We start from the raw sequence: 13,070 nt of genomic DNA, 5'->3' as shown, positions 1-13,070 counted from the left end.
GACTGAGAAGGGGACCAGGAGATCGAGGAAGCCGAGGCCGAGTTCGAGAGGGAAGATATGAGCCTCCTGAATCTGACATCATCGGGATAGCCGAGATGGCAGAATGGGACGAATAGGACAGACCGGGTTCCTACAAACTGGGCTCCCAGGAACCTATGGTCAAGTTAATTATAGGGAGCCGCTCAATTCCATTCATGATTGATACAGGAGCTGAACATTCTGTTGTGACGGAGCGATTAGCGCCTGTGTCTGGAAAAACTGTCCGAGTGGTGGGAGCCACGGGGGTGCAGAACCGGAGGCCCTTCCTGACAACCCGTAGATGCCAATTAGGCTCACACACAGTCACTCATGAATTCCTGTATATGCCAGACTGTCCAATCCCTTTGTTAGGTCGAGACCTGCTGTCCAAGCTTAGGGCCCAAATTTCCTTTGACTCTGATGGCCAGACTTCGGTCTCCTTTCGGCCCCCGATATCCAGCCCTAAGGGTATATTGAGTTTCTGCTGCCCCCTTGAAGAAGAATGGCGGCTGCATCAGTCACATGGCCAAGTTGACCTACCCCTGGCGGACAGCTTTCAGGTCAGTGGGGTATGGGCAGAAGATAATCCCCCAGGGTTGGCCCGAAATATTCCTCCTGTCCATGTAGACTTACTTCCAAGTGCCCGGCCAATCCATCTTCGCCAATACCCAATTCCCAGAAAGGCTCTGGAAGGGATCCAAGCACACCTGAATCGTCTGTTATCCCATGGAATTATTCGACCTTGCCAGTCTCCATGGAATACGCCACTATTGCCAGTTCAGAAGCCAGGGACTGAGGACTACCGGCCAGTCCAAGACTTACGAGTGGTCAACAAATCTACTATCTCATTACACCCTGTAGTGCCTAACCCATATGTCCTGTTAGGATTGATACCTTCTGGAGCTACCCATTTCACGACACTAGATCTAAAAGATGCCTTCTTTTGTATTCGGGTGGCCCCCGCCAGTCAACTGCTTTTTGCCTTTCAATGGGAAAACCCAGTAACAGGAAGGAAGCTTCAGTATACATGGACCCGCCTGCCACAGGGGTTCAAGAATTCCCCCACTATTTTTGGGACTGCCCTAGGACAAGACCTTAAGACTTTTAAATCTGAGCCTTCCAGGCGAGTTTTACTCCAGTATGTAGATGACCTCCTGATTGCAGCAGTGACTCAGGAAGAGTGTTTTGAGGCTACCAGAGAATTGCTGGAGCTACTCTTGGATGCAGGCTATAAGGTCTCACGCTCAAAGGCCCAACTTTGTCAGTCAGAAGTGAAGTATCTGGGCTTTTGTATTTCCCAGGGAAGTCGGAGACTGGATGTCAGTAGGAAGCAAGCAGTTGCTGCAATTCCTCAACCCAAGTCCAGAAGAGAAGTTAGGGAATTTCTGGGAGCAGCCGGATTCTGCAGAATTTGGATTCCAAATTTTGCACTGATGGCGAAACCCCTTTACCAAGCCACAAAGGGGGGTGAAAAGGAACCATTTGAATGGGGACCTACTGCTCAACAATCCTTCATTGCCATAAAGAAAGCCCTACTCCAAGCCCCTGCGTTAGGCCTTCCTGATGTGGAGAAACCTTTCTCACTGTATGTCCATGAGCGACAGGGGGTTGCTCTGGGTGTGCTGACCCAGATGATGGGATCCTGGCAGAGGCCTGTTGCATACCTGTCTAAACAGCTGGATGGAGTGGCTAAAGGATGGCCAGCCTGCATGAGGGCTATTGCAGCAACAGCCTTACTGGTTCAGGAAGCTGATAAGCTGACCTTGGGGCAAGAACTGGTTGTTAAAGTCCCCCATGCAGTTCTCACCCTCATGGAGTATAAGGGCAACCACTGGTTTACAAATAACCGCATGGTTAAGTACCAAGCTAGCTTATGTGAGAATCCACGGATACATCTGGAAACAGTGGCTACATTCAATCCTGCCACTCTTTTGCCAGCATCTGAGGGACCACCGGATCATGATTGTATCCAAACCATGGATGAAGTGTACTCCAGTCGACCAGATCTTAAAGATGTTCCGTGGAGGGACCCAGATGTAATTTATTTCACAGATGGAAGCAGTTACGTGGAGAACTCCAAGCGATTGGCAGGCTATGCTGTGGTGACAGAGGACAAGGTGATAGAAGCAAGAGCCCTGCCCCAAGGAACTTCAGCCCAGAAAGCAGAACTTGTGGCCCTCATACGAGCTCTGGAGCTAGCAGCAGGACTGGTAACCAACATTTATACTGATTCCAAGTATGCCTTCACAACTTTACACGCTCATGGAGCTTTGTATAAGGAAAAGGGACTCATAAATGCTGCAGGCCAACCTGTTAAGTATGGACCTGAAATACTTCAGCTGCTAGAGGCTGTGTGGGCCCCTAAGAAGGTAGCTGTTATTCACTGCAGGGGACACCAAAGGGTAGATACTCCAGTGGCCCGAGGGAACCGCCATGCTGATCGGGTGGCCAAGGAAGCTGCTCGAGGACCCCCAGCAAGTACTGTGACCCCCCTGTTCCAAATTCGATTGCAAGAATGGACGCCTATGTATACCCAAATGGAAGAGAAATGGGCTCAAGAGGAAGGTGCAGTAAGGAGACCTGATGGCTGGTTACATCTCTCTGATACCAGAGTTCTGGTGCCACGCCACCTAGCTTGGCCTGTAGTGTCTCAAGCTCATGACCTATCACACTTAGGGAAAACAGCACTAGCCCGCCTACTCAGTCGAGTAGTGGTGCTGGAAGGATTGGATAGTCTGGTTGCCACTGCCTCTGCCCGATGTACTCTCTGTGCCCAGAATAATGCTCGTCAGGGACCCCGTATTCCACCAGGAGTTCAGTCTAGAGGACTAACACCCTTTGAGTCTCTAGTTATAGACTTCACAGAAATGCCCAGGAGCGGTAGGCTCCGATACCTCTTGGTCATGGTCTGTACCTTTTCTGGGTGGGTGGAAGCATATCCTACAGTTACTGAGAAAGCCACAGAAGTAGCTCGAGCCCTCCTTAGGGATGTCATCCCCAGGTATGGATTGCCCCTTGCCATAGGTTCAGATAATGGTCCCGCCTTTGTTGAAGCTACACTTCAGGCCCTGTCCCGCGCATTGCGCATTACCTGGAAATTGCATTGTGCCTATCGTCCCCAGAGTTCAGGGCAGGTTGAGCGGGCAAACAGAACCTTGAAAAATAGCCTAGCAAAGATTTGTCAGGAAACCCAACTGAAATGGCCACAGGCACTGCCACTAGCCCTCTTCCGCCTCCGATGCACCCCAACTAAAGGAACAGCCCTCTCTCCCTTTGAAATTGTGTATGGGAAGCCCCCAGCCATTTTGCAGGGAATTAAGGGAGACATAGGGATTTTAGGGTCTGCCCAGGTGCAGGAGCAGGTAGCCCTCTTGGGCAGGATAATTTCTGAGCTTCAGTCTTATGTGAGAGAAATAAACCCTGTCCCCTTCCAGGCTCAGGTACATTCCTTCCTGCCAGGGGATAGAGTTTGGGTGAAAGACTGGAGGCTCCAGCCTTTGGGGCCCCGATGGAAAGGACCTTTTACTGTTTTGCTTTCTACCCCTACAGCTGTGAAGGTCGCAGGGATAACTCCATGGGTCCATTGGTCTCGAATCAAGTCTGCTGACCAGACTGAGCCCAGCAAGGATCAGACGGAGCCTAAACAGTGGAGAGCAGAAAGAGATCCTGCGGAGCCATTGAAGTTGCGCTTGACCCGAACCAAAGAATCTACTAGCTGAAAAGAAGGGTCAACTGCGTACTGCAGGAGCTGCTGAACTTCGGCTTCACACTGAGACTCTTTCTGTCCAGATTCTGGCTTTCTTGGAATTTGAGAGCTTGATCCTTGTCAGTTGAGGGTCTATCCCAACTGGTATAAGAACTCAAAGACTGAGAACATTATATTAGAGTAATCTGTGATTAGCACAGACTGTTGAAATATTATTGCTTAATTAGTTTGCTGTATTTGTTTTAGATTAGGAAGAAAGACAATGTTAGTAGTTTGGATGCTTTTGTTGTTTTCTACTCCTTGCCTCCTTGTTCCTAAAACCCCAACTCGCTCCAACCTTTGGTTACACTCTGTCCAGGAACTAATTAGCCAGGCAAAGATTACTTCCCCTTGTATTGTGTGTTCCCGATTTTCTCCTTATACTACAGATGTCCCAGCTGTACCTGTCCCTGTGCAGCTCCCAGCTCTTATACCTCCCTACTTTTCGAGTTCAGGCCCTTGGAGCCAGGATTATACTTGGTGGTCCTTTTATAATGCTACTTCCCCCTCTGATTCTTCTCTAAGGCCAGTTTTTACGTCTCCATATCCAGCTTCTGGAGTGTTTTGTTTAACAAGAGACATCTCAACTGTTCTTCCCATTCCCTGTAACTATACTAATGTTCTCCCAGAGAAGGAGGAACCTGTGTGGGTAGTTTCTCCAGGTACTCCTATGTGCCCTACTACCATACCTGCAGATTATGACCAAGGTGATTATCTGGCTCCTAACTATACTACTGAGAAGACTATAGTGTCCCATCCTATTTTCTACTTTCATAAGTCCCCGGGGTATGAAGGGGTTGCATCATATGAGCGGTCTGTTACAATTGGGGATTGGCACCTATGGTGTACAAAGTCTCCATTTCTTCTTCGTTCCCCCTGGGATAGGGGCTCGCATTATGGGCATCCTAATCTCCATCCTGTGCCTACATTTATTGGGAACTTTCGTCGCCCTCTCCTTGGTCATTACTGGCTCTGTGATAATGTCCTCCACATGATTCTTCCCCCCACATATGATTTTTGTGTATTGGTAACTTTGAATTATTTTCCTAAAGTTATTCCTCTTCTCAAACCACCATCCCCGCACCGCTCTAAGCGAGAGGCCTTGTCCTTACCTTCCTCCGTTGCCACAGAGGATGAGGCGATTGAATTAGCCCTCCAGTATATTAACTCTACTTATCCTCTGACTAAAAAGAGACTTGTAGCCCTTTCTGCTACGGCCTGGATTCCAATTGGGGGCCCGGTAGCGGGTATTACTGAACTAGGTATGGCCACCCGGAGACTTCAATCCCTACTTCATGTTTTAGTTCATGAGCTGAATGTGGTAGTCAATGCATTGCAGGATCAAATTAATGAATTAAGTATAGTTTCTCGGTATAACCGTATGGGCCTTGACTATCTCTTTGCAGCCCAGGGTGGCCTCTGCACAGTGCTAAATTCTTCAGAGTGCTGTACCATTGTCATAAATAGGACGCATGTAGTTAGGCATGCTATGGATAAAGTCCTACAGTTGGCCAGTCTTAATGTGGAGGATTACCGAGGAGGATTAGACCTTACCTCCTGGTGGTGGTCATTGACCTCCTGGATACGTCCCTTGTTTATTTCCCTAATAGTCTTAGTTCTAGCAGGGTTGTTGTTTTGTTTCCTGGCCTCATGTGCTTCGGCAGTATGCCGTCGGACCTTAACAAGTAGGGTAATGGTGGTTCATAAGTCTATTCCTAGTTAGGATCACTATAATCTCCAGAGTTTGAGTTGTGAGACTTATCTCTGCATAAGCTGATTTTAGTCTCAAAGGGGGGAATGAGGCAGTGGGCAAAAGAAATTGATTAATTCTGAGAAATCATATGAAGGGTTAAGTCTGTTTAAAAATCTGGGGTTTAAAAGCTTGGTGATTTGAATTCTAACTTTTTACCTTGCAACTAAAGTGAAGGAATGCCAGATGGTTCAGATTATTTTCAATGTCTAGCTTGGCTAAGCTAAAGGTTAGAAAGGTCAGTGAGAAATGAAACTCTGTCCTTTGTGAATGATGGATTGTTAATGCTGGCACAGCTGTAAACTATTATGAATGAACAAAGGAATGAGCCAGACATACTGTAGTTTAAAAGCAGGCAGTTTGTTTAGGATTAGTTAAAAATGCTTAGAAGGAGATAGCTTAGATATAGAGACCATTATAAGTATGTAGAATATGTCTTATAAGGATGCTTACTTTAGAATATGCTGTATTCTGTGTAAATTAATAAGTTTTGTTTCTGTGTAGAATGTCTGTTAAATTCTGTATTACTCTTTGTCTGCTGTTTAAGAGGTCAAGCAAGGACTGCAGTGAAGAGGCCAACATGTGTTTTAAGTTATTCTGCAGTTCTGGCTGGTTCAATGTATAAGCTGATAGGTGAAAAAGGTCAGGACTAGTCAGCTCTCTTTTCCTTGATTAATTATAGGTAAAATGTAGAAATGGTCTTGAAAGTAATAACTGATATGTATGCCATTAAGTAAGACTGGCCCTTGACCCCTTTAATGAATGCCAGAGTTTAGTTAGCAGTTAGTACTAGGAATATGAGAATAATAAATGTAAGAATATCCATTATCCTCTAAGTGAACCCAGGTTAAGCTATAGATGAGAAATCAATCATAATAACATGTAGGAGTTCTGGAGCCCAAATGTCTAGCTTGAGGGGCCCCCAGGTCATAGGTCAGTTTAGGATGTCTGGAACCTATGTAACTGATATTTGTATAGAGCTGATTGGTTGAGGCAAGGTAATCAATCTATTCCTTAACCAATTGGAGAGTAAGAGGGCTAGGCTAGGCTAGATAGAACTGTATTTAAGTGGGAGCAGAAGCAGCATACGTCAGAAGGAACAGACAAAAGAAAGAGGACAGAAGGAACAGACAGAAGAAGGAGAAGACAGCATAAGAAGAGAAGCAGCTGAGACAGAAGCCACAAAGACACAGAGAGCTGAGAAAGAGAAGAAGAGACTTAATGCTGATGTTCTACTTTGTTTGCTGGCAAATAAAGAAGATTTCTCTCTCATTCTGGTGTGCTGTCTGACTCCTGAAGTATCATAAATTCATGCATCCATTCCTGCAACAGGATGACTAGGAAAATCAAAGTCAAAGGGGAAAAATGCATTTTCAGGGAGTTCCAGAAGGAGAAGAGACTCAGGATGTCACCGCAATTGTACAGATGCTATGTTGTCAGCTCTTGGACCCAGAGCGTGATCAAGTTACTGTTTAATTGGGGTGAGCACATTGTTCGCTGGGTAAACAAGCAGACAATAGACTTAATAGTGCACTTAAATGATAGTATTTTATAACCTACATACATAGCTATACGCCCTGCCCATATGTATGCCTACCTTCAAGCTACATGCCATTGCATTTACATGCTTTTGTACAGATTACTATCCAGCTTATTTTTGAAAGAGATCGCCGACCATCTCCTGAAGCCGGCAAAATCAGTATAATGGAAAGCCAATTTTGGCCGGCTCCAACTGCTTTCCGTCGCAGAGCCGGCCAAAGTTAAAGAGGGCGTTTCGGAAGGGTATGGGAGGCGGGACGGGGGCGTTGTTAAAGCATGGCCAGCTTCAGCCGATAATGGAAAAAAGAAGGCCGGCTCTGAGGAGCACTTCGCCTGCTTCACTTGGGCCATTTTTTTTTTAAGGACCAAGTCTAAAAAAAAGTGCCCCAATTGACCAGATGACCACCGGAGGGAAACGGGGATCACTTCCCCTTACTCCCCCAGTGGTCACCAACCCACTCCTACCAAAAAAAAAAAAAAAAACACAACTTTTTTTGCTAGCCTCTATGCCAGCCTGAAATGTCATACCCAGCTCCCTGACAGCAGTATGCAGGTCCCTGGAGCAGTTTTTAGTGGGTGCAGTGCACTTCAGGCAGGTGGACCCAAGCCCATCCCCCCTACCTGTTACACTCGTGGTGGTAAACGAGAGCCCTCCAACCCCCCCCCCCCCAAAACCCCACTGTACCCACATGTAGGTGCCCCCATGGTAATGGTGTAGAGTTGTGGGGAGTGGGTTTTGGGGGGGGATTTGGGGGGCTCAGCACTCAAGGTAAGGGAGCTATGCACCTGGGAGCTATTTTTATTTGTAATTTTTAGAAGTGCTCCCTAGGGTGCCCGGTTGGTGCGGCCTAACGCATCCTGCACGCAGTTGCTCCACGTGGGTCGCTCTGCCCACGTGGTGTTGCCTCTGCAGCCTGAATCGCCGAAACACAAGATCGACACAGATCCGGGCGAACAACCCCTTCACCATCTCCACTTGAACGAGCGCTGGACATTTGAAGTGTACTTCTTCCAGCCTGCTGCTGGCGATCTGTTGAGAAGGCACACGAGGGAAGAGATGGGAATAACTAGTGAGGTAATTAAATTCACCGATGACACAAAATTATTCAGGGTCGTCAAGTCGCAGGAGGAATGTGAACGATTACAGGAGGACCTTGCGAGACTGGGAGAATGGGCGTGCAAGTGGCAGATGAAGTTCAATGTTGACAAGTGCAAAGTGATGCATGTGGGTAAGAGGAACCCGAATTATAGCTACGTCTTGCAAGGTTCCGCGTTAGGAGTTACGGATCAAGAAAGGGATCTGGGTGTCGTCGTCGATGATACGCTGAAACCTTCTGCTCAGTGTGCTGCTGCGGCTAGGAAAGCGAATAGAATGTTGGGTGTTATTAAGAAGGGTATGGAGTCCAGGTGTGCGGATGTTATAATGCCGTTGTATCGCTCCATGGTGCGACCGCACCTGGAGTATTGTGTTCAGTACTGGTCTCCGTATCTCAAAAAAGATATAGTAGAATTGGAAAAGGTACAGCGAAGGGCGACGAAAATGATAGTGGGGATGGGACGACTTTCCTATGAAGAGAGGCTGAGAAGGCTAGGGCTTTTCAGCTTGGAGAAGAGACGGCTGAGGGGAGATATGATAGAAGTGTATAAAATAATGAGTGGAATGGATCGGGTGGATGTGAAGCGACTGTTCACGCTATCCAAAAATACTAGGACTAGAGGGCATGAGTTGAAGCTACAGTGTGGTAAATTTAAAACGAATCGGAGAAAATGTTTCTTCACCCAACGTGTAATTAGACTCTGGAATTCATTGCCGGAGAACGTGGTACGGGCGGTTAGCTTGACGGAGTTTAAAAAGGGGTTAGATAGATTCCTAAAGGACAAGTCCATAGACCGCTATTAAATGGACTGGAAAAATTCCTCATTTTTAGGTATAACTTGTCTGGAATGTTTTTACGTTTGGGGAGCGTGCCAGGTGCCCTTGACCTGGATTGGCCACTGTCGGTGACAGGATGCTGGGCTAGATGGACCTTTGGTCTTTCCCAGTATGGCACTACTTATGTACTTATGTACTTATGTTCCCTCTCTCACCTAATCTATTGATATTGTTATGCTTCTCTCTACCTTTGATCTTATTATTTTGCTTCTCTATGTCCTCCCTGCTTCTCTTGAGATAACTATAAAATACCCTAACTGCCTGCAATATTGATTATAATAGTATTCTGGTGTAGCTTTAAACATCTTAATTAACCGGAATACCAATAATAACTCCTGCTCTGAATTTCAATGCTGTCTGAATGTGTATATTTTGATGCTGCTTCTTGGTAACTTGGTAATCCCAATTCTGATAATTCTGTATACTTGATGCTATATACATACACATACTGCTATTTACCTGTAGTGCAGAATAGTAGTATGTGTATGTATATATGTAGCATCATTTAGCAGTGCAGCCACTACGGTATTTGTAAGCCACATTGAGCCTGCAAAGAGGTGGGAAAATGTGGGATTAAATGCAGAAAATAATAATAATATAGCATCAGAATATACCCATGAGTGTATTGCAATGTATTGCACTAAATACATTGCAATACACTCATGGGTATATTCTGATGCTATATTATTATTTTCTGCATTTATATCCCACATTTTCTCACCTCTTTGCAGGCTCAATGTGGCTTACAAATACCGTAGTGGCTGCACTGCTAAATGTAATTTACTGTATAGGCTTAATGTGTATACTCTGATGCTATATTGCACTGCTTAATATTCATATATACTATATATGCTGTTCAATGTTTATATCTTGTCACGATTCCTAGCTCTGCTTCCCAATTACATATTTCCACCACTTAATCTATTGCCTCTACTGCCCTCTTGTTTCCCTCTATCTCTCAAGTCCCCTAACAATCAATACATCTCACCAACATGTTCTTACTAAAAATACTCATCATCATCCACTCATTCATGATCATCCACGCAACATTCTCTGCACCCCATCAGAATTCAATGTTATACCAGTTCTCTAACACCACAAAAGGACATCCAAGCTATCCACATCCTCACGTACCAACAGCAGCCAAAGAAACCAATCTCCATGCAGACAACCATCGCTGAAAACAGAAACAATTTCACCTAAACCCAAAACATCTATAACAAGACAAATCATCAATATCCACCCATCCATCCTGTCTGATGAGCCTTACCTAACCATCCACGTGGGATACATCAATGCAAGATCAGCAGTTAATAAAACTGAAATCCTCACAGACTGGATTAAATCAGACAATCTTGACCTTCTATTCATCACAGAAACTTGGGTCTGTGACCCAAAAGATCCCATCATACTCGATCTATGCCCCCCTGACTATAAAATCTCACACTGGATCAGAAAAGAGAAAAGAGGTGGCGGCATAGCCCTCATCTACAAATCAAGTTTCTCCGCTGAAACCATTTCTGAATCCATTACACCACAACTTGAAATCGCTTCAATCAAACTTCATAGTCCCATGTTATATGACCATCTAACTTGTATCCTATTTTATAGACCTCCCACTAACTGGAACAACAATCAATCCACCTTCATGGACTTTATATCAAACGCCTGCATTAATAATTCCAATGTACTATTAATTGGAGATTTAAACCTGCATTTAGAGGACTCCGACTCTGCCTATACCCGCAAATTTAAGAATCTCCTTCACCTCTGTAACCTCGACCTCCCTCCTATACAACCTCCCCACAGCAAAGGTCACTCACACGACATTTCTTACAAATTTTCAACAGACCAAAACATATACATATCCAATATCAACTGGTTAACCACCCCCTGGTTGGATCATCATAAATTGATACTATCCCTACACTGGCAGAAAAAAGGCCAGCCCAAAACACAAGACCCTATAAAAATTACCACTAGAGGATGGATCGACAAAGAGAGATTCTGGCAACAAATTTACAACAATAACTGGTCTACACAACCAGACTCAATTCACTTCCTTACAGAATGGGGCGAAAGATGCAAACTTATATTGGACGAAATAGCCCCATTACGCACTAAAACTCTACGTAGACGCCAGGGGCGTAGCCAGCCTTCCGTGGGAGAGGGGTCCAGAGCCCGGGGGAGGGGGCACATTTTAGCCCTCCCCCCGGCGCCGCCCCCCCACCGCCGACATTGCCGCCCCCCCCCTCCCGCCGCGAACCCACCGCCGCCGCTGCCTACCTTTACTTTTGCTGGCGGGGGATCCCACTCCCCGCCAGCCGACGTCTTCTTCTTAGTCGCTTCCCGCTCTTCAATTTGTTTGCTGACGTCCTGCATGTACAATTACGTGCAGGACGTCAGCAAACAAATTGAAGAGCAGGAAGTACTGAGAAGACGTCGGCTGGCGGGGAGTGGGATCCCCCGCCAGCAAAAGTAAAGGTAGGCAGCGGCGGGGGCGGGTTCGCCGGGAGGGGGGTCCTGGGGTGAATCTGCGGGGGCCCCGGCCCCCTCAGGCCCCACGTAGCTACGCCACTGGTAGACGCAACCCATCATCATGGTTTAACGACCTACTAAAAAATCTAAAATCACAAACCAGGAAACTAGAAAAAGCATGGAGTAAATCAAAAAATAACCTCACCGACAATGCATGGAAGCAATCATATTGGAATTACAAAAATGCCATTAAACGAGCCAAAAGATCCTACTACACACAAATAATCTCTACTAGTGGCACAGATATAAAAAACCAATATCAAATCATAAAGAATCTTCTTAATACCAACCCAATCACATCATCACCCTCAAACTACCCATCTGCTAACCAGCTGGCCAAACACTTCAATGACAAAATTACCAATCTGTACAACATGATTCCCCAGGGCTGTGCAAATATCGATTCCTTTCTTGACGAACTGGACCCCTACACAGACGAAATTCCAGCTGACCATTCATGGACAAATTTCACCCTCCTCACCACTAAAGAAGTTTCTATGGCGATCACCAAGCTCTCCAAATCTCACTACCATCTTGACCCTTGTACCAACTACCTAATGAAAGATGCTCCACAACACTTTATTGCAGATAGCACCTCACACCTAAACTTCCTGCTACAACAAGGTTCTTTCCCTACTGAACATGGCAACATACTACTTACACCAATACCTAAAACCCCCAAGAAACCAGCGAATGATGTCGCCAACTACCACCCTGTCGCATTCATCCCTTTGCTAATTAAACTGACGGAAAACAGAGTGACCTCGCAAATCAACGAATATATACAAAAATTCTCCATTCTACATGAATCACAATTGGGTTTCCTTCCAGCTCACAGTACAGAAACCGTCCTACTCACTCTAATATCCAAATTTAAACTGGAAATTTCATTTGGTAATAACATCCTCCTTCTACAATTTGATCTATCAAGAGCATTTGACATGGTAAATCATAATATTCTAACCAAACTACTGGATAAACTTGGGATCGGTGGAAACATCATTAATTAGATGAAAGGCTTCATCACCTCAAGATCTTACCAAGTTAAATCAACCTCAACCATTTCATGTCCCTGGTCACCAAACTGCGGTGTACCTCAAGGATCTCCTTTATCCCTGATCCTATTCAATCTGATGATAATCCCCCTGGCCAAAGCTCTATTCAGACATGGTCTCAACCTTTTCATCTACGCTGGTGACGTCACCATTTTCATTCCCTTTAAATCTAATGTAACAGAAATTTTCTACAAAATATCCTTGGGCATGAACATCTTAACCTCTTGGGCTAATGCCTTCAAGATGAAAATGAACAAAGAGAAAACACAATGTCTAACTAATCCTCTCATCCCAACACTCTATGCTCCTCCCTACTAATCTTATCACCCCCGACATTACAATCCTTATATCTGACAATCTGAAAATCCTTGGAGTGACATTAGATAACCATCTCTCGCTCGAAAGTCACGCAAAATCCACTACAAAGAAAATGTTCAGCATGATGTGGATATTGAAACGTGTAAAATCTTATTTCCCCCTGAATACTTTCCG

This window comes from Microcaecilia unicolor, chromosome 1 (genome assembly GCF_901765095.1).
Source record: "Microcaecilia unicolor chromosome 1, aMicUni1.1, whole genome shotgun sequence".
NCBI lineage: Eukaryota > Metazoa > Chordata > Amphibia > Gymnophiona > Siphonopidae > Microcaecilia > Microcaecilia unicolor.
This window is presented reverse-complemented; position numbering follows the sequence as displayed.